Below are 22,413 nucleotides of genomic sequence, written 5' to 3' on the forward strand. Positions count from 1 at the left end.
AAATTCATCTCTCCTCAACAATATGGCTTTCTTAAGCACAAACAAATTCATGATGTTGTTGCTACAGCGCAGGAATGTATACATTCCATTCAGTCGAAAAACCTTGATGCTGCTATTATGAAAGTCGACCTTAAAAAAGCATTCGACTGTCTGAACTAGGGATACCTGAGGCTGGTTCTCCACAAGATCGGTATACAAGCTCAGGCAATAAATTGGATCATGGCCTGTGTCACTTCTGTTCAGTTTGCTATTATCATAAATGGATTCCCGACCACATTTTTTCGAGCAGGCAGGGGGCTCAAGCAGGGTTGTTCATTATCGCCCCTTTTATTCATCCTTGCAATGGATGGTCTTAGCCTACATATATCTGATGTTGTGGCCACGGGGCTCTTCTCTCCTCTGAAGCTTGGCAGAAATATTCAGATTTCACATAGCTTTTTTGTGGATGATGTTCTCATTCTGGGGCTACTAAACAGGTTTGCTTGGCTTCACTTATTTCAAAATTTTCATAGATTTGGAATTGCTTCGGGCCTCAAAATGAATCAATCCAAATCAGTTATAATGTATAATCTCTAACTTATTTGGTATTCCTTCTAAATGCTTCTCATCTGGTCTGAAATATCTTGGCTTCCACTTAAAACCATGCAAGTACAAAAATATGGATTGGAATTGGTTAGTTGACAGATATTTTTTGAAAATATCTACGTGGGAGAATAAATGTCTTTCTTTGGGTGGACGTTTCACTCTGGTCCAAGCGGTGACAACACAAATCAGCGTATACTAGGCACACTTGTTCCATCTCCCAGCTGCCATCATTAAAAAACTAGATAAAATCACAGCTATCTTTATTTGGTTTGGCATGAAGCAGCGAAAGAAGTTCCACTTAACTAAGCTGCAACACATCACCCTTCCAAAAATTATGGATGGATGGGGCATCCTCGATCTACGCTGTTTTGGACAAGCACTCCTCCTTAAATCCATATGGCGTGGGATTTTTGGGATCGGTATCTGGAGTGATATCATTAATAGTAAATATTTGAGCAACATTGACTTTAAAGTCTGGATGAGAAATGGCCATATCGGGAAAGCTATTGGCTCTGCTATCTGGCGAAGTTTCATTAAAATTCAAAATATATTTATTAATATGCTGGCTTGGAACCTGGGCTCTGGTCACCATATAATTATGGGCCGCGACCACATCAAAGGATTGTCTGACTTCGTCCTCCTCCCGGACCACTTCATTGAAACTCTTCATCGCAGTGGTATCTTCTTTTGGCACCAAGTGATTTCTACTTGGGAAAACGACAGACCAATATGGAAAGAGGCTGCTCAGCTAAATCTCTCCGGCGCTGCTGCTGTCGATTGGAAGCTCATATGCTCTCATTTGAATCTGGCAGGTCTTTACAGAAATGATATTGTGGATTCTATTACCTAGACCGGTAAATTATCAGAAAACAATATTGTAGTTGTTGATACATACTATCAATTATGTTTACTGCAATCTGACCACCTGGGGAATGGGTGGTTCGCTAAATTTTGGAGTCCACTTCTGCCCATAAAGATCACAATTTTTCTTTGGCTTGTGTGGAAGAATAAGAATTTGACCTGGGAAAACCTTCAAGTGAGGAATTGGTCTAGCCCTGGATACTGTGTGCTATGTGGAAATGAAGCTGAGAACAATACTCACCTCTTCAGAACTTGTAATTCGGTCTCCATTTTATGGCATCAATTGGAGCACAAAATTGGCAACCTGGGACCATACATTTGCGACATCGAACATTGGCTGACTTGGTGGAGCAACCAATCCAGCTCGCGAAGACTCATTCCTGCCATATTCATTTGGGAAATATGGAAATGGTGCAACAACATCATATTCAACAATCACAGGGAGCTGACGTCAAATGTGCTAGAGAGAATTTCTCAAAAATCAAATGATGTTCTACAATCCTCCCCAAAACAGAAGCCTTCTCGGCCATTGCAAATTATGGAGTCGGTATATCCATCCAGTTTCTTTGATGGGGCTTCAAAAGATCACAAATGTGGTTGTGGTTTCATCATCAACATTCATTTAGAACTATCATACCATGTCTTCTGGGGGGTGGGCTCTGGAACAAACACTAAGGCAGAAGTAATGGCTCTGTGGGGATTACTTTGGTTCACAAACTTTCTGGACATTCCAAACTTACATGTTTTCGGCGACTCCAAAGTTGTCATTGACTATGTTTGTTTACAGGCTCATATTCATAAATCCTCACTACAAGGTTGGCTAAAGCAAATAAAAAACATTTGGAGTTCCCTCAAAAATCCCACAATCCAGCATATTAGCAGAAACTTAAATTCTGAGGCAGACAGATTATCAAAGAATGCTCTGGATTTGGATCTTGATGGTTTACATGTGTCCATTAAATTGCAGGAGACTTGGCTCGATGCTGGGAACTTTCCAATTCCTTGCTAATACTTGGATTTCTCTTTTCCAAAAAATTTCCCTATTTCCAGACTGCATACTATCTTTTTTGGTTGATTTTTGATGGCATTTCCCAATATCTCAGATGACTGCTTCAGCATCTTTTTTGGTTGATTTTTGATGGCATTTCCCAATATCTTAGATGACTGCTTCAACATCTTTTTTTGTATTATGATTGAAGACTCTATCCATTTGATGTCTGAAATCCTATAGATAGTCTTTGAGAATATGAAGACCTGTAAGAACTTCTTAATATTTGAATATATATTCTACTTTTTTCATCAAATTTTTTTTTTCTTTTAAATTAATTCAATCAATTAAAATAAATGTTATGAACTTGAATTATGGATTTTTGGGTATATCATTGGGGAGGTGGTATAGTAAGACATCATATTGTTCCTTGATATTATAACAAAACATATTTATAAATTAAAAATATCCATAATAACCATTTTTTTTGTAAGCTTTCGTAGGACCCTCTCATTTTTCTAGTTTTTAAATGTCCGTTATTCACCCCATTTATGGGGAGGGTAGCACAAGAATCGAATCTCGAACCCAAACTCGGGTTGTGTGAGACTTCATTTCCACGGCCATGGCCACTTGAGCTACCCCATACAGACATCCATAATAACATATTTATAAATTAAAAATTTCTATAATAAAAAGATGTGAATAATCCATATTCATATATTAATTCATTTTAAAACTAATAACAATAATAATATTTATTTAATTATATTTATTTTTTTATTTTTTAAAATTATGATGATATCCATATCTATTTTAGAGTAAGGTTTTCAGAATTTTCATTTACTTATTAATAATTATTAAATATTTTTAATTTAATTATAAAGAATTATTAAATAAAAAGTAGAGTAGAGCGAATCTCTTAGAAATATTTGTCATATATGTTTTTAAATATATAAATGTTTAATTTATATATTAGTATTTTTTCATAATATGAGAGTAACGTGTACTTAAAAATATTTGTTATATAGGATTTTAAATGTATAAATGTTTAATTTATATATTGATATTTTTTCATAGTATGAGAGTAATGTGTGCTTAATTTAGAGTTACATGTTTTTTTTAATTAAAAATAAAATATTCTTTATATTAAAAAATAATCAAAATAAAAAGCAAATATCCCAATATATAAAAAAAAATTCTTATATGTATTTTTAAATGTATAAATGTTTAATTTATATATTAATATTTTTTCATAGTATAACAAAAATTTGTGTGCTTAATTTAAAGCTACTTGTTTTTTTTTTAAATTAAGTTAAAATATTTTTTACATTAAAAAATAATCAAAATAAAAAATAAATATCTCAATATATAAAATTACGTAATATTGAAATGTATTTAAAAATTTATTAATAGAAAAATAAGCATTAATGTGGAAAATGTAATCCATAAATAAAATACTATAGTTTAAAATATTAGCATTAAAATAATGATGTCTATATATAATATAAAGTAATTGAAAAATTAAACTTATTGTTATAACATTTTATATATCATTATTTTACAGTTTGGCTCTTTTGTTGAGGGTTAATTTTGAATAGAGTAGGTATTTGTTGGAATTGAATGTTTAAGTTATTTTATTTTATGTATTCAAGGGATTTTGAAGGGATTAAACCTATCAAAAATGCTATTTAATGTATAGAGAAATTCATGTTAAATCATCATCCACCAAGTTCATTGCTGAATGCAACATTTGGAGGTGCAATTTATTTTTAATTTTTCACTATAAAAAGGATTTCCACTTCAAGATCTTTGATCCTCTTGTTAGATCCTGGTTAAGATGGATTGATATTGTTTTAGTTAATTTTATGAATTTTTAAACTTTATCAATATGAGATATATCATAAAATAAATGATTTTATGCTTGTTATGGATTGAATTGTATTATGGGAGAAGTTTTGATATCATTTACCAATGATTTAATCTAGGCTTAGTTTAAGTTATAGGCCAAATAGTCATTTTCACCAGAATTCACAAAAATACAACAATACAATTTCAATTTTTTTGTTATTTAAAATACATTTTTGAAAGCATAAATAAATTAAACAATTTAAACTCAAATTTTTAGAAATCACTCTTGATTAAATTAACCAAAAAAATAGTTGTGAAAAAAGTCATTTTATCTATAACTTAAACTAAACTTTTAATTAATATTAATTAATTAATTTATATTTTGGAATTTCAGATTTATGGATCTGTGATTTATGATATAATGCTCAAATTTGGAGAGATGAAATTAGATTTAGGTTAGGTTTATCAAAAAGACTAGAATGATAAACCTAAATCTAGATTAGAAATAATGCTCAAATTTCGAGAGATGAAATTAGATCTAAGTTCATGAAAAAGACTAAAATGATAAACCGATAAACCTAAATCTAGATTAGAAACAAGTAGACCCTTTATTCTATATGTGATTTCTCCAACACACAAAATATATATATATATATATATATAAATTGTTAACCTACCGTCGATCATTAAACTCTCCCAAAAATTAACATTAACAGTATCAATGAACAACGCATCATGCACGCATGGCAGCACTGTAATAAAATCTTGCCATATTATTACAAAATCCAAACAGAAGCATCGCAGCCCTGCAATAAAATCCTACCATATCATTCTGAAATAGAAACAGAATTCCGGCCTAGTATCAAATTTATTGTCGTTCAAACTCCGCTGGACGAAGTAGTCATGGAATACCATGCACATGAGTGCAGAGGCGACATTGGAGAAATTATTGGCAAGCACCTGGATGGTGGAGTTAATAATGGCTCCGTCGCAGGGCAGCTAAATTGTTAAAATCATGCGATATTCCCGAAGTTCCAGGACTGAAACTGTCGCTCAAATTCGAGATTTGGAGATTGAAGCCTCCATGATTATGAATTCATATCGACAGTGAGATCGTCGGCACCGAAAACCAAACCGTATACCTTGTCATCTTCCAAGTTTTGGTACTGCTCAAAATCGATTCATTGCTATCTCTGGTCAAGAAAATGAATTGAAGCCCAAATACATGGATAAAGATTATAAATTTTGAAACCAAAGTTAGTTTAGACAAACTAATTTCTCCCGCAACCAATTTAAAACATCTTTAAAACTCTTAAATCATAATATTTTAAGTTTTGAGAATCTTTTACCATTGTCATTGAGAAAATATTTTAATATTTCTTTCCATTTTTGACATTGGAATTTTGCCCCAGCTGTATTATATATGGATTTGGCCTATCCATATTCATCACCATATATAGTTACAACATTCTTTTATATATAAATTGGTTCTATTAATATTTATTATCATTTAATTTATATGATTACTTTAGTTTTACTTTGTAATTTTGGAGGTGTAAAACAGAAATAAAATTTGTTCCTCCGTCAAGGTTGCTGAAGAGCATAAGATCTCCCTTACTCATCATTCGTTATGAAAATTCCAAGACGATCTTCCACCACCTTCCACATGAAGGAAGCAATGGGGAGGTGGCCTTGCGCATGGTTTCAATTAATGCCATCCCTAAATGTGGCAGAAGCATTATAGAGGTGAATGTTTTCGGCTACCTGTTTGTGAGTCTCGTTCAAGACGATCTTCCACCACCCTCCACATGAAGGAAGCAATGGGGAGGTGGCCTTGCGCATGGTTTCAATTAATGCCATCCCTAAATGTGGCAGAGGCATTATAGAGGTGAATGTTTTCGGCTATCTGTTTGTGAGTCTCGTTCAAATTAGCTCTAGTTTGAGCATCACGAATATTTTGGGAAGGCATCCTTCGTGAGTCTTCAATGGGCGTTGATTCATTTATTGTTGGTTTAGGCCTCTTTTCACGAGTGTTTTTTCAATTTCAAACATTGTACCCTTGCTCCTATGGCTCGTTATATATATGTGTTGGTCTTTGGGATGCATGGTTATGTTTTAAATTCGATGGTTTGCAAGAAGCCCTGCCGAGATTTGCATACAATAGTTGCAACATTATGGGAGGGTTTTTTTTGTTTACTGTATTCCTGTGTTTGTGTTCTTTGACATCTTTATGTCACGAATGGGTATATGTTGGGTTAGGTCTGTGGGTTGTTCCTGGTTCTCTTCTTTTTTCTATCCCTGATTCCACAACTTATTTATTTTATGCATGGTTGTGTTTTAGACCCAGACCCTTCAGGGTTTTGGTATGTGGAAAATTCAATTTTGTTATACACACATGGGCAGCAACATAATATGAAGAATAAAACATGAGAATAGATTTTTATTAACAAATGATATACATTTATAGTACATGGTTTGACTGTTGGGTTTCACATCCCAAGGTCTCTTGGACTTCCTTTTGTCTATTCGGCTTCCACACTAACCCATTGAGGACTAGGTGTCCAACATTCCCCTCCTTAATCCGAAGGGTTATGTATGAGTCCAAGAAAAGAGTTGTAATACAAAATGTGCAAAAATGCATGGCAGCACTAGGCTTAATGTGCTCTCTGAAATGTTGGTATAAAGGGCGGTGGTTTAAGGATGACCACCAACACTGGAATGCTTAGTGCAATTCCTGGAACTCTTCCAAAACTGGCAAGAAGCTGAAGTCTTTTGCTAGAGGAAGTGCTCCTATTGTTTTGAAGAGGGAAACCTTCAACCATGATAGAGAGGTCTCACCCCGCATAAAAGGGAGAACTTCAACCTAAAAGGGAAGTCTCAACCTATGATGGTTTAAGGATGACCAACAACTTTGGAATGATTAATGCATTTTCTGGAACTCTTCTAAATCTGGCAAGAAGATGAAGTCTTCTACTAGAGAAAGTTTCCCAAATTACCAACTGAAGGCATGCTCAGGGGCATCTTTGTTTCTGGCTACAACTCTGAATCTGGTGTGACAGGTTGTGGCTCAGGCTCGCTTGATGTGACTTTGAAGCTTGTAGATGGCCATCATTTCCCCCCTTGTCAGATACAAGGTGGGATGACGGAGAAAACTCAACTACAAGACTGTTCAATACTCTGGAACAAGTTCTGACATGTGATTGGAATATCTTCTTGGCTGTTGATGCCCATTGCCAAGAAGTGATCCATCCAAGATGAATCTTTGTTCTTGTGGGACATTTATTTTTGAAGCATCTGTTTGAAGAATGGGTGGTTTTATGATAGTGCTTACATGGATGAAGATTAAAACAGTGATCTTTCAAATGGCCAACTCAGTGACAGTGTTGGCATTTCACAATCTGTTGTTGTTGTTGTTGTTGTGGAAGAGGGGAAGAATCTGGAATAGCTGGATGTGAACTGTCATGAAGAAATCCAGCACTCTGAAACTGAATGGGCTTTGAGTAGTCTAGAATATGAAAGGACAAGTCCTTGTCATATCCAAGACCAGTTCTGTGCTTGTTGTGGACAAGTTGTTCCCAAAGTCTGATGATGGGCTTGGGAAGTGCAGACTGAGTTTCTGCATCTGCATGTACAACTGCTGCTTTATTGGGTACTAAATCTGAACCAACTGTAACATTATTGATTTGCTTCTGATGGGTTGCAGTTTTAATGTTCTAAACAAAAACATGTTCAGAATGATTCCTCTGTTTTAATTCCTCTTGCTATAGCTGAGAATCGAGCTGCAAAAAATCAATTTTCTCTTGTGCATTTTGTAGACAGCCCTGAATGTCTGTGAGAGAAACTTTGATGACTTTTGATGTATCATGAGTTGTAGACAATATGAGAGTCTTGAGGAACTCTAATACTTCATTTATTCGGGCCACTTTTTTCTTTAATGTCAGAATTACACCTTAAAAACTGATCACAACTACTACTCAATGTAGAAAAGTAATACCTACTCATAGTACATAGCAATATCCTTTATAAATGTGCAACAAATGAATCAAGGAATCAATGCATATATATGTATACAGAAACTATAATGAGTTTTAAATACAATGCCACAACTAGGGCAGTAGAAACTGCAAACTTTCTTGGATCCTTCAAATACTCCTTCACTTTCAAAGCAGAAATGATGGCGATCAAAACTTCAACAATTATAACACCATGTCATGGACATGACTTGAATGCTCATATATAAATACTTTGACTAGGGTACAATTCAATATTCTCTGATCTTGCCACTAAGAGAGAACCACAAAGAGTCTTGAGTTTGTATGATTTGGTCCATTGTACTATTTTATCAAACAGTTTGTGCGTCAAATGTTGTAGGTGCATTCCTTGTTGTTGGCTCAACTTAGACCCAGCAAGCATAAACAATACTAATAACAAGTGTAGCAACCACAAACTTCTTCACTCTTCACTGAAATACACGTTCAAAATTTACACAATGATGTTGTAGATGCTAGCAGCGATTTGATACCACGAGCAAGAACCACTAGTGCTCAAATCAACACAGGGTTTGAATTTACAGATCACCATGACAACAAATAGGGGTAGCATTCCAATCAACCATCTGTCACAACTCTTGAAGACTGTGAACACATTCTATACATCTTTTTTTAACATATGATCAGATATCTCATTAACTCACAAACATAATTTACACTACACAGAGATATAGGAACTTGGGATTATCTTCAGCAAGGAGGCTCTGATATATCATCCATGCAAATAAGATATTCCAGCAAGGCACTCTTCAAAAGCATAGGCTCCAAATATTTGCGTACTCATCTTCCTTTTGCCATAGTGAATGTAAAATTTTTTCTTGACAAGTAGCTACAACAGTGATTCTCAAATCTGATACATATAGGTTTAGTAAATGCCATAGTTCATACAACAGTTAGCTACAACCCAAATACTCAGGGACTTGTCCCCCAAGACTCACTGAATGTGAAGGAATATTATAAGGAATGCTTAGCCCACGTAGAAGGGTGTAAATATGTTTGGGGAGAAGTCCACAACCCACTAAAATCATCTGAACTCGACCTACATAAATTGATCCTCCATTTGATAATAAATACCTTGTCCTCTAACACAAAACTAATCCTCCAAAAGCGACAAAACTTCAGTGAACGTGTAGGCCTCTCTGATAGTGGAAAACTCGACCCTTTGGTAAGCAGAACTCAGACCATAGAAAATGATGGCACCAATGGAATAGAGGGATACCTTCTTGCACTGGAAAATTTGAGCCAATAAATTACAGGAATACTCTGCCTCTTTGGTGAAGGAAAAATCGGCTTCTTCCTTGGCACAATAATTTCTGAAGATGCTCACACAATTCGGCCTTCAAAAACATCTTGGTATTGCTGGATAGCTGAAACTTCAACCTCTTGCAATGAGGAAGTTTTCCCACCTGCAATGACAAATTATCTCCACAATAGTAAGGTTCCTTTGGAATCAAACTCAGTTAGATCTTCAGAAATAACACAATCAAGGGAATATTGATGCATCACTCATCAAATCTATAATGAAATGTCTTTGACGCTCAATTAGGCTTGGATTCATCCGCTTGATGGATTCAAATGCATGGAGATTTGAGATTCAAGAACACTCTCAATTTTAAATTGCCATTCTCTCATTTGCGCAAAATGCAACAAAATGGATAGAACCTTCTGTTATCACTTAAGAATTCTAATTTCAAAACCACTCACATTAGTTTGATGGTAAAAATTCGGTGCTAGTCTAGGTTTGAGTTTTTGTTTGCCTTAGAGTCTGAGTCTTAGGAGTCCACTACATCCTTATTCACCACTGGTCTCATAATTCACACAATTTCCATGTGTCAGCTTTGTTCAAAGGTTATTATGTGCTACAAAGCTCTTTAGGTGATTTCGTAGTGCATAAGTCAGTTTTAGGTGTTTTCGTAGCGCAACATGTTTCAGGTGATTTCGTAACGCAGAAACTCGGTCTAGGTGATTTTGTGCTGATCGGTAGCAGACCTTACCCAGCTGTCATGTTTATCAAAATCCATTGGGTTTGCATCAACAGTTGTCAGCTTATAAGGTTTTTAGTACCCCAGCAGATGGTGTTTCATTAGGTTTATCTGGAGCACTCTTTCCTTGGAAGAAGCCTTCTGTGGTAATCAGTGGAATCAACAAGGGATCAGACTGTGGATATCACATCATTTATTCTGGCACTGTTGCAAGTGCAAGGGAAGCTCTCATGTCAGGGGTTCCTTCTATTGCAATATCTTTGAATTGGGAAAAAGATGAGAGCAGCGACAGTGATTTCAAGGAAGCAGTGGAAGTTTGTCTGCCTTTAATATATGCTGCAATACAAGATACTGAAAAAGATCTATTTCCTAAAGGTTGTCTATTAAAGGTTGATATCTCAACACACCCATCTGTGAATAAGGGATTCAGAATTACCGGGTAAAGCACATCGCGCTTGACTTCAAATTGGCAACCTGTGACTCTACATCGACATTTGGCAGGGAAGTACATGTCCAAGGAACAAAGCCTTGGTATCCAGCTAGCATAACTGAGTCAAGCTGCTTCTGTTGCAGGTGCAGCTCGCCGTCTTAATTTATGAAGGAAGAATCTTATTCAGCAGGCGCAGCAGTTATCGAACTTAGTAAATGAGGCTGGAAAAGGTAATAAGATTGTTGTTTATTGGGAAGGAGTGGTTCAAACGATACACAAATATGCTTGTGGGATATAAACGCTGCATTTGGAAAGAAAGTGCTTGAAGCCAATTAAATATTGAAGGTTCATGAGGGGACAGTTGAGGATGTTACAGGGCATTTGAAGCACGAATATCTTTTTGGCTCTGTTGGAGATGATTGTCATTTGCTCATATGGGACATGCGTACACCTGCACCTAACAAGCCTCAACAATCAGTTGTAGCTCATCAGAGTGAGGTTAACTCTTTGGCCTTTAATCCGTTCAATGAGTGGCTGTTGAGAAAATAAAGCTCAAGACAGTCAGAGTTTAGTATTGAAACTGTGATTTTTGGGAACAACTCAGCAGTTTCGTAGCGCGCTACGAAACTGCTGAAGCTGCATAATTAACGATCAGTGAACCAAATTTTGAAGACTTTCCTATCAGCATTAAAAAAGTTTTTGTGTCAGCACACATGCACATGGGAAAAGCTTACAGCACATCAAAACGTGGCCACCGTCATATTTTGAGGAACAACAATTAAAAAACCGACTTATGAAGATTTGAAGATCATAAAGCCGAGAAGCAAGGATAGTCTCCTAATTTTTCTGGACAGTGAAGAAGATACGACATCCAAGGTTAACATGGAGCATTAAACACCCATCTCAGCCAGTGGCGATCATTTAGCTATGAAAGAAAGACTGTGCTTTTGAAATTACACAGCAGTTTCGTAGCGCGCTACGAAACTGCTGTAGCTGCATGTTACAATTCAGTTGATCAATTATGATTGACAAAGCGGCAAATCTTTTTGAAAGGTTTTGTCATCACACAGGTACATGAAAACGGTGGACAGCACATCAAGGACGTGGCAGTCTGCTCTATTTTGGGTAATTAAAGGATAAAGGACATGCTTCTTTGGATTCGAACATTTTGAGGTAAACCAAAGACCAGTAAAACAGGGATAATTTCCTATGTTTCAGGACAATGGAAAACGTGTGACATTGAAGACCAACATGGAGCCTTGAAGATCCATCACAGCCAAACTAAAAGAGACCACTTGTCAGGGAATAAATCCTGATTGTAATAAATGCTACATTCAGCATGATGTAGAATTAGAATCCTAATTGTTTTAGGATTCTAGAGCTGTCAATTAACAGTCAGTTGTATTTATTAGTTAGTTAAAGGGTTAATAGGTGTCATTAGAAGTAGTTTTCGAGTTCCCTTAATGTTTAAGGAGGAATCTCGATCAGTTAGAATAAGAGCTCTATATATAGCTGAAACAGCAATGTAATCAGGGTTGGAAAATGTTAGAGAAAAAGACTACTTTTGTAAATGATATGCAGGGATTGATATATACAGAAGCAGTTGGACTTTTCTGAAGCTGAGATTCTTAGTGTACTTCAGTGAGCTTCATCTTTTATCTTTGAAATGCTTTACTTCCATAGTCTTAATGCTTACTTCTCAGGATTCATGAAGGATTTTTTATGTTCAGAATATGTGATGTTGTCCTTTCCTTAATTCTTACAGTGGTATGGATGTATAATCACTCAGAATTCACTGAATGTGCTCTGACTTCCTGTATACATTCATAAACTGTGTGGTCCCATATGAGTTTATGTTCTGAATGTTTAAATGTTGAATGCCCTGACTTCCATGTAGGTATTAAACTCTGAGCTATCACTTTAAATTCTTTCCTTTTGAATACCTTGATGTATCATTACTCAGAATTCATGCCCACATGCTCTGACTCCTATGAACTTCAATTTATTGACACTCTTTCATTGAAGTATATACAAGCCTCAGTTTTATAAGAAGAGCTATTTGTTATCCTTATCTCTGTCACTGACTCCATAGCCCAATGGTAGCAAGTCTCCATCTTCCAATCTACAAACATATAAAATCACAAACCATAGAGTTAGCCATCTATCCATATCTTTAATCAATATCATTAACCCTTTGAGAGAGCCCTCTCAGGCTAAGGAGGCTAAGCCTTAGCTAAAAGATTGGTTTGAAATAGTTACACAGAGATAGTCTGATCAGCAGCCTATCAGGGTCCTATTTTGGTGATAACACCTTCGATGAGGTCTCAAAACATTGTAATTGTAATGCTACCATGCAGACTAGTTTCAATGCGGCAGGGCAGACCACTGGTAAGAAAGGCACTAATACGTTTAATGTTCAATACCATAGAACCATATGACAGGAATAATTGGACCAGGCATTACATGCATTACTTGGACAAGAAACAAGTAGACAGATAGGTAAAGATGGAATCCAAGGCAACAATTTTGTGAGGAGTATCGTGTGATGATTTTCTGTTGATGCCAAAGGCACAGACAATTCGAACTTCACATCTGGGCTATGCGAGTATGGTCAGACCTGAATGGAAAGGTCGTTGGCGAGGAGTAGGCGCAAAGATGTTACGCCAAGTATTGTCAGGCACCCCTTGAGAAAGCCAAAGCACAGGAAGCTCAGACCAATGCTATTTAAGAAGTAGTTCAACTTAAACTGGGGATTTGCAAACCTGACGCTCTGATTTATGCAGGTGATTATGAGTAGAAATGGTCAACGAAGAGCAGAGGAGAAAAACTATGATTTATATGCGAGTGATTATGAATAAGGGAATCTCTGGTTCGTATCCGGCAGGTCACAATATATGGAATATGGCAGACAATGGTTATGCAAAGAGCACAGAGATCGCAAAATGGAAAATTATGCACAACGTAAGGAGGGCAGAGGGCGTAGAGAGAAAATATGGCAGAAAGACTGATATAAGGAGTTACAAAGGTAGGAATACTAAAAATAGGACCTGCTCATAAGGAGCATAAAACAAATGGCTCAAAGAAACTATGCAGGGTAGGAATACGCCTACTCTAACACCATGTTAAACACACATGGGCAGCAACATAATCTGAAGGATAAACATGAGAATACATTTTTATTAACAAATGATATACATTTATAGTACATGGTTTGACTATTGGGTTTCACATCCCAAGGTCTCTTGGACTTCCTTTTGTTTATTCGGCTTCCACACTAACCCATTGAGGATTAGGTGTCCAACAAATTTATAATTACACCCTCAAACATCTCAGGGATAGTTGACTTCATGTTTGGCTAAATAACTATTTTTATTTCCAGTTTCTTGTCTGCAACAAGAGAATGAATTGGTTTATGTTTTAGTTATCGCCCTCACATGGGGTTACATTGGTAGGTTCCCTAGTTTGGAGCAGCCCTTGGAAGCTTATTATTCCCAAGTATAAGCTCCCCTCGGGTTGGCTCATAGGGTTCGAGTTAATTGTCAACATGCCTCGTGGGTAATTTAGATCCATGGATCACGCTGCCTCTGGTAAAGGCAAGACTGCCCGGGGTTCTCGTGGCCAAGGTAAACAACCTAAAAAATCCCCTGAGATCAGCCAACCTAGCACATCATTTGGTAAAGCTCGAGGTTGAAAGTTTGCATCCCAAATTATTTCTGAAGCGAACACTACATATCATGAGGGAAACACTTCCTAGGTCCGTCAGCTTATAGCAGAATGGAAAGAGGAACTAAACCAAGAAGTTGGTATAATTCTATATATTGACTTGGATGATTGGTAGACCCTGGTACCTGACCCTATAGATTCTTAGGGAAGATATTCTCAGTATAAACAAACCGTTCGTTTGCAATGAATGATGAAAAACCTCCTCGTTATATATTTGGAGCATTTCCCTTCTTGTGCGCCCTCATCTTCTCAAAGGTTCCCGGATTACAGTAAGGATTTCCAAAAGATTCAATTTCAACTCCAATAGTAGAATGGACGCCTTAGTCACATCGAGCAACATATTCCGTGTATCCCTCAAACTGAGCTTCCAGGATCAAGTGCGAAGGATCCTGAACTTGTTGATTCAGCTGGTGATGAGTAGTTTGATGTTGCACCCCTCATTTTAAATTTTATTGTATGCAACAGTTTCACACTTTTCAGTATGTTTACAGTTATCTAGATTCTAGGAAGTATAAGGAAACTTAGACTTAGTTAGTGTGGCTTGCTAAACTTATAATATTTTTCTTTTGGATAGCTTATCATGCCGTTAGGTGGTCAACAAACCTAGCTGCCTTCTCGGCAAGTTGAGACCATCTAACCATGTGGAATTTGGATGTAACTTTTCCTTTTTTGATAGAAAATGAATAGAAAGGTCCTACCAAATTTACAAAAAAAAAATGTTAAACATTGTTAAAATAACGAGTAATTTGGGTGTGGACTAGAGATCATAGTTGTTGGAGAATTTAATTCCAACCATCTGCTAGGTGTCAAAATTGTTCATCCAAGTGTTCTAGTTCAGTTTCAGTTAATCGAGTTTAGTTCACTCTCACTACAAACATTTATCATTGATGTCCCCAATGTAATCTTATTTAAGTGATTCATAATATTGAGAAGAACAATCCTCTGCTCCATGTTTCTTTTCATTCTTTGTCATGGTATCAGAGTGCGAGGTCGTGTAAGACTCTTTGAGAGAAGAGGCCAAGTCGCATAAGACCCCAAAGAGAGCAACATCTCAAATTTTTTACAGCAAGTGTCATTTGAGTTTGTGAATGAGTTTCTTTTCATTCTTTGCCATGGTATCAGAGCGCGAGTTGCGTAAGACTCTATGAGAGAACAGGCCAAGTCGCATAAGAGCCCAAAGAGAACAACATCTCAAATTTTTTGTAGCAAGTGTCATTTGAATTTCTGAATGAGAGGTTAAGGAAAAAGTGTGAAAGTAGCTTGAATTTCACACCAGTAAAGAAAAAATGTGGGTTAATTTAGCCCCTCTAAAAAGAGATAAGTGCGTTAGTTTCACACCCAGCTAAAATAATACTGAAAAAATAAAACACTTTTTGAAATTATAAAATTTTTAAGATTGATGCTAAGTTGAGAGAGTACGCAAAATTGTGCATTCGACCTCTGTCGTGGTAGAAATGTAAAAATAAAATAAATGACTTTTAGGTATGAAGAATCCTCGTAGCCATTTTCGCTTCAAGTAACCCTGTCAAAAAAAACTATCATAGTGAAAGGCACATAAAGAATGTACAAAAAGAGAGCATGTCAGGCTCTGGCAGAACCACGGAGATCCCACCAAGTGCGAAGACAGGCATCTGAATGGATGACGAAGTGCGAAGACAGATATCTGGATGAATGACTAAGGTCGCAAAACCACTGGGTTGGGAGACCAATAATTTTGAAAGACTTCAACCTTTTTTAAATCGAAAAAGGCATTTATCTCTCATTATTCTGAGAGTGTAATTCAAGAGATTTTCTTCATATAGCTCCAAATGATATTGTGCTAGAGGGCCCATGTAAATAGGCTCCACGTGATTTGGAATATATATATATATATATATATATATATATATATATATATATATATATATATATATATATTTTGAAAGAGGGGTTTTCATTAAAAAAAAGTTGTTTCTTATTAAGAATTTGAATTATTAAAAAAATGGTTGAAATTAAAAAAAAAAAAATTAAAACTTGAAAAAGGAGATTAAAAGAAATTTCAAAGTGGTTTTGTAATTTTTAAGAGCGGACATTTTTGTTTCCGCCTTCAAAGAGCTTGTTGATAAACTTTACAAAAGAGGATATTGACATCATTTTTAAAAGGAATGGGTCTATTAAAATATGGGCATTCTGGTAGGTATTGTAATTTTTCCTTTCTTTTTTTTGAGAAAAAAGTGTGAATTTTTTTGTAAAAGTAATGTCAATATAGAGAATTTGTAGACGTGTCTATTTTTTAGAAGTTGAACAGCATAGTAGCTAACTCAGAGGCACAACCATAGACAACCGCTATTTCCTTAAGTTGATTTTCTTGTTGAGACATAACAAATGGGAAACCCAAGAGGTTAAGAAAGTCAAAGCAGTAGCAATGGGAAAATCCAAGAGGCTAAGAAAGTCAAAACATTTGGAAACGAAAAAGATTTTTCATGTAAGGGGCAATAATCCGGTTGAAAATGAAGAATTTGGTGAATACAACAACATAGCTTGCTAATGACAATTTGGTGAATCTAACAGCAAAGCTTGTTGATGACAATTTGGTAATTCTAGCAACAGAGCTTGCAGATACAATATGGTGAATCCAACAGTAAAGCTTGTTGATGACAATTTGGTGAATCCAACAACAAAGCTTGCTGATAACAATGAAAATGTCATTGGAGTAGTCAATACTATGGTGAATCCAACAATCAATATTGTTGATGTAAACTTTGATGAAGAATTGTTTGTTAATAATGAATGGTTGTAGATGATGCAACAAAAACATCATATTCATAGATAAAATTTGATAGTGCAAACTAATCACATTGATGAAATTATGATATTACATATATACAAGAAGTGTTGTCTCAAGATAGGGAAACTATCTTGGACACACTATTAGTTGGTTGAGACAATATCTCAACCACACACCAAACTAGGGAAACCACTCCTATAGAATATGAACAGACTCCTTTACATAGAAAATCACAACTAACACAAGTAGAAATTACATTTTCCAACACTCCCCTTTAATGACTACTTGTCTCGATATCAATCTGCAAGATCTATATTTGGTCCAGTCTCGTAATTACATCTGGTACCTTGTTCGTGCAATTATCGATGTCCACATAAAGGAACAAGCATCTACCAGAATGCATGGGTTCCCAACTGATGCAATTGCTAGTCTGCTAAGAAGTAATTCATATACATGGTTCATCCAACCTCTTGATGAACTCCCTCTAAATATAAAATTTCACCTCATGGAGTCTAAAACCAATACGACCCACCCAAGTGTATCGATCCCACATGACACACTCTTCTGGGATGTCAAACCTCTCTAACAGAGGGTATACAAGAAGTGTTGTCTCAATATAAGGAAACTATCCTCGACATACAATCAATTGGTTGAGAGGATATATCAACCACACACCAAACTAGGGAAGCCACTCCTATAGAATAGGATCAAACTCCTTTACATATAAAGTCACAACTGAGACAAGTAGGAATTAAATTTTCCAACATTCACATAATGTTAATCGGTGAGAGAAATCTACTTCAGTATGAAAACAAATTCGAAGACAACTTGTCTGCAACAACACAAGCTATTAAAGAATTAAAAGACACTGATCAAAAGACAATGACAGAGATAGAGATAGAGCGAGAGAAGGAAGCTCACAATGAGAAAACTCTCATTACAGAGCAGAAGGAACAAAACCAATGTAGTTCTACAAATGTTTTTACACTTACCATTGATTTCTAATGTGCAGGTAAACAAGATGATTATGAAGAAGAATTAAGTTTCCTTAAAGCATGGATTGTAACACCATGTCTTTATGAAGTCTGCATAAACGTTGCATAAATGAATAGTGAAGGCAACTTAGATGATGAAAATGTCAATGAAATTTTCATTTAGAGTCTTGAAGAATTTTTTTTTATTATAAACTTATGTTGCAACAAATTGATGATGAGGATCACACAACAAAAGATGACATTGATGATGAGGATCACACAACAAAATATGACATGTGGCATAACAAAAATGGCAATGTTGTATTAAAAGAAATAAAACCCACTGGTCAGATCTACGAAAGAGAGTCTGAACTAGGAGAGTCTAGCTCTGCAGAACGCTCTACATTGCTCATGTACATTACACAAGATATAGTAATCATGGTTTTAGGGAAGTTATAATAGTAACCTAAGAAATAGAAACTAATTCCTATCCTAAGGTCACGTGAACCAACTCACACTATTCTAGGATATTCTCCATTATCTTCAACACTCCCCCTTAATGGAGAAGGGGTTCACAAATATGCCTAACATCTCCCTAAACATTTCAAACTTAATCCTGCCAAGAGGCTTAGTGAAAATGTCTACAACATTATCACATATATTACAATATACCAAATGGGTTTCTTTGGATTGCACTTTCTCCTTGACGAAGTGGAATTGTGTATCAATATGTTTAGTGTTTTTGTGGAACATCAGATTATTCGAAAGTTTTATTGAACTCTAATTATCGCATCTGATTATTGTTGCGTCTATCTGTTCTTCCCCGACATCCTGGAGAAGTCTCCGCAGCCAAAATGCCTCACACCTTATTGCACACATGGCTTGATACTCTGCTTCCGCTGAGGACAAGAAGACTGTGCTCTGCTTCTTGTTGTTCCATGTGATCACCCTGGATCCAATGATGAATGCATAACCTGTTATAGATCTGCGATCATCTACATTTCCAGCCCAATCTGAATCTGCAAATCTTGCCAATATATTATCAGAGGAGTCAGTGTAAATAATATAGTAATCTACAGTACCTTGTAGATACCTAAAACTACTTTTTGCTGCATTCCAATGGCTTTCAAGTGGCTTAGACATAAATTGACTTAGCACACTGACTGCATAAGCTAAACCCGGTCTAGTGGTGGTTAGGTAGATTAGAATCCCTACTAGATGTCTGTAAAGTGTTGCATCCGCTGCTTTTGAGCCATCCTCACACTGCAATTTGATGTTCTGCTACAGAGGTACCGCTGCAGGCTTACACTTATCCATCCTAAACTTTTATAATAGGCCTTTGACATACTTTTCTTGAGACAAAAATGTTTGAATTGAATCTCTCCAGATCTCAAGATCTAAACAGTATTTGAGTTCACCAAGATGTTTCATTTCAAACACCTGTGACATCTGTTGCTTGATTTCATCGATTAGATGTAGAATCACCTGTAATGATCAAATCATCCACATACAATGAAATCAACACTAAGCACCCTTGTTCATCTTTCATGGTGTAAAGATTAGGGTCATTTTTACTTCTATTACAGCCAGCTTGCAGAAAGAATGAATCAATATTTTCATACCAAGACCTGGGTGCTTGTTTTACTCCATAAAGTGCTTTCTTCAGTCTACACACTGAATGTTCTTTTCCTTTCTAGACAAACCCTTCTGGTTGCTCTAGATAAACCTCTTCTTTTAGTTCTCCATTGAATAATTCAGACTTTACATCTAGTTGGTGCATCGTCCAATGTTTTTTAGTAGCCAAAGTGATTAACATTCTGATAGTGTTCAATTTAGCTATAGGGGCGAAGGTTTCTTCATAGTATATCCCTTATTTTTGTGAGTACCCTTTTGATACCAACCTAGCTTTTAGTTTTTCTATGGTTCCATCTACATTAATCTTTGGTTTATATAACCATTTACAACCTATGGTTTGTTTTCCTCTAGGAAGTTCAACCAATTCCCAAGTGTTATTTCTGATTATTGAATCATATTCCTATTCCATGGTTGTTTTCCATTCACTACATTCATTTGCTTCTTTATAACTAGATGGTCCAACCACATTCATCATACTAGTTATAAAAGCATTTTCCCTATATCTTGCAGGCATTTGAGCTTTCCTACCTGATCTCCAGAGTGGTGGGGTGGCTTCAAACCTTACTTGATCATCATTTCCTTTTTCTTCCTGCTACTGCTGCTGTTGTTGTATCTGCTACTATTGTTGTTGTTCATCTTCTGTCTTTGTTTGCTGCTGATCTTGATTGTTTTCTACTTCTTATTCCACCAAGTATGGAATATCCCATTCCTCATTGTACTCATCAGATTCTTCATGATCCTGTTCATGGAATTTGACACCTCTGCTAACAAAAATCTTGTGAGTAGAGGGATTAAATAATCTATAAGATTTATGTTGTGAACAATACCCCATAAAGGTACACCTGATGGCTTTCGAATCTAGTTTTCTTCTATATTTCTTTGGAATATGGGAAAATGCTTTAGATCCAAATACTCTTAAGTGTTTTACTGCAAGCTTAAATCCATATAATGCTTCATAAGGGGTTTTAAACTCAAGACTCTTTGTAGGACTCCTATTTTTCAAATAAACTGCAGTATTCACTGCTTCATCCCAAATACGATTCGAAAGATTCTTACCTTTCAACATGCTCCCAACGCATTCCCCCAGTGTTTTGTTCTTTTTTTTCAGTTACTCCATTTTGCTGTGGAGTATGGGGTACTGTGAACTATTGCAAAATTCCATGATCTTTACAATACTGGATAAGCTCATCCTTCCTGTATTATCCCCCTTGATCAGACTGGAGAATCTTTATCTGTTTCCCTGTTTTCCTTTCAATCATATTTTTGAACTGCTTAAAGTATTCAAATGTGTGACTCTTCTTACTCAAGAAATACACCCAAGAAAACTTTGTGTAGTCATTAATAAACAATAAAAAATATAGTGCACCTTCTAATGACTTTGTTTGCATGGGTCCACACAGATCTGTATGCACTAATTCAAGTATATCCCTCTGTTTCTTTTCTACTCCAATAGGGAATTCTTCTCTATGCATTTTTCCTAATGTACACGCATCACAATCATTATGTACTTGCTTTAGCATAGGAAGATCTCTTACCATTTCCTTCTTCTGTAGTAACAACAAATCATTGTAGTTGATATGACCAAATCTCTGATGCCATAGCTCTTTTGTAGTCAAACTCGCAGTTGTCAAGGCTCGAATTGGTGCAGGTCTTACATCCAACTTGTACAGACCTCCTGTTCGGATTCCTGTAGCAATTGTCTTCATGCGATCTAGTAGAGCTTTAATATAATACCATGATAAAAATGGATGTTCTATTAATTAACTGGCTCTCCAGGTAAGATACCTAGAGAGTGCCCAAGCACTTCACACATACACACTATGTACAATCAGGAGAACAACCTAGTATATATAGGCTTTCTCACAATCATAGTGGTTTGAACCACTCCCTAGATATTAGGATCTGAGATCTAAAGTTAGACTCTCAATCCTATCATCACCATAACAGTAAACTAAGTTTAGCTTTCTCCATTATCTCTAACACCAATTTTACCCAATTTACAGACTATGATTAATATTATTTTGTTATTTTTTTCCTTTTCTATTTACCCAATCAATTTTCATTTGTTGCACAACAAAAGAGTGAATTTGAATTCCTACGAAGGTTTTTACCATGGTATCATTCTCTAATATAGGTTATTTAAACTTGTGCACAATATTTAAAAAATAAATACAAATTTCCAATTTTTCCGAGTTTACAAACTGTGATTAACATTATTTTCTTTATTTTTACCCTTTCTATTTACCCAATAAATTTTCATTTGTTGCACAATAGAAGTGTGAATTTTGATTCCTGTGAAAGGTAACCATTGAAGTGGAAGAGTTTCTTTGTTGTCTTGCTTTAACCATTTTTCAATTAATAAGTTCCTTCATAGTCATGTTGCAGGAAATTGCAAGTGTTTTAAATATTACAGTACATATCAAGGTATTTCAGTTAACTATGGGTTTTTTAAAATTTATTTTACAATCAGTGCTCGCTGACACACGCTTAAAAGGAGAGTTACTCATTGAAACATAATAGAAGACTCAACAATGAATCAAACTAGTAGGTTGTCCCTTTCCTCATACAATA

The sequence above is a fragment of the Pinus tabuliformis genome, chromosome 2_1 (genome assembly GCF_031772625.1).
Source record: "Pinus tabuliformis cultivar Carrire ecotype Pingquan chromosome 2_1, CPIR1, whole genome shotgun sequence".
Taxonomy (NCBI): domain Eukaryota; kingdom Viridiplantae; phylum Streptophyta; class Pinopsida; order Pinales; family Pinaceae; genus Pinus; species Pinus tabuliformis.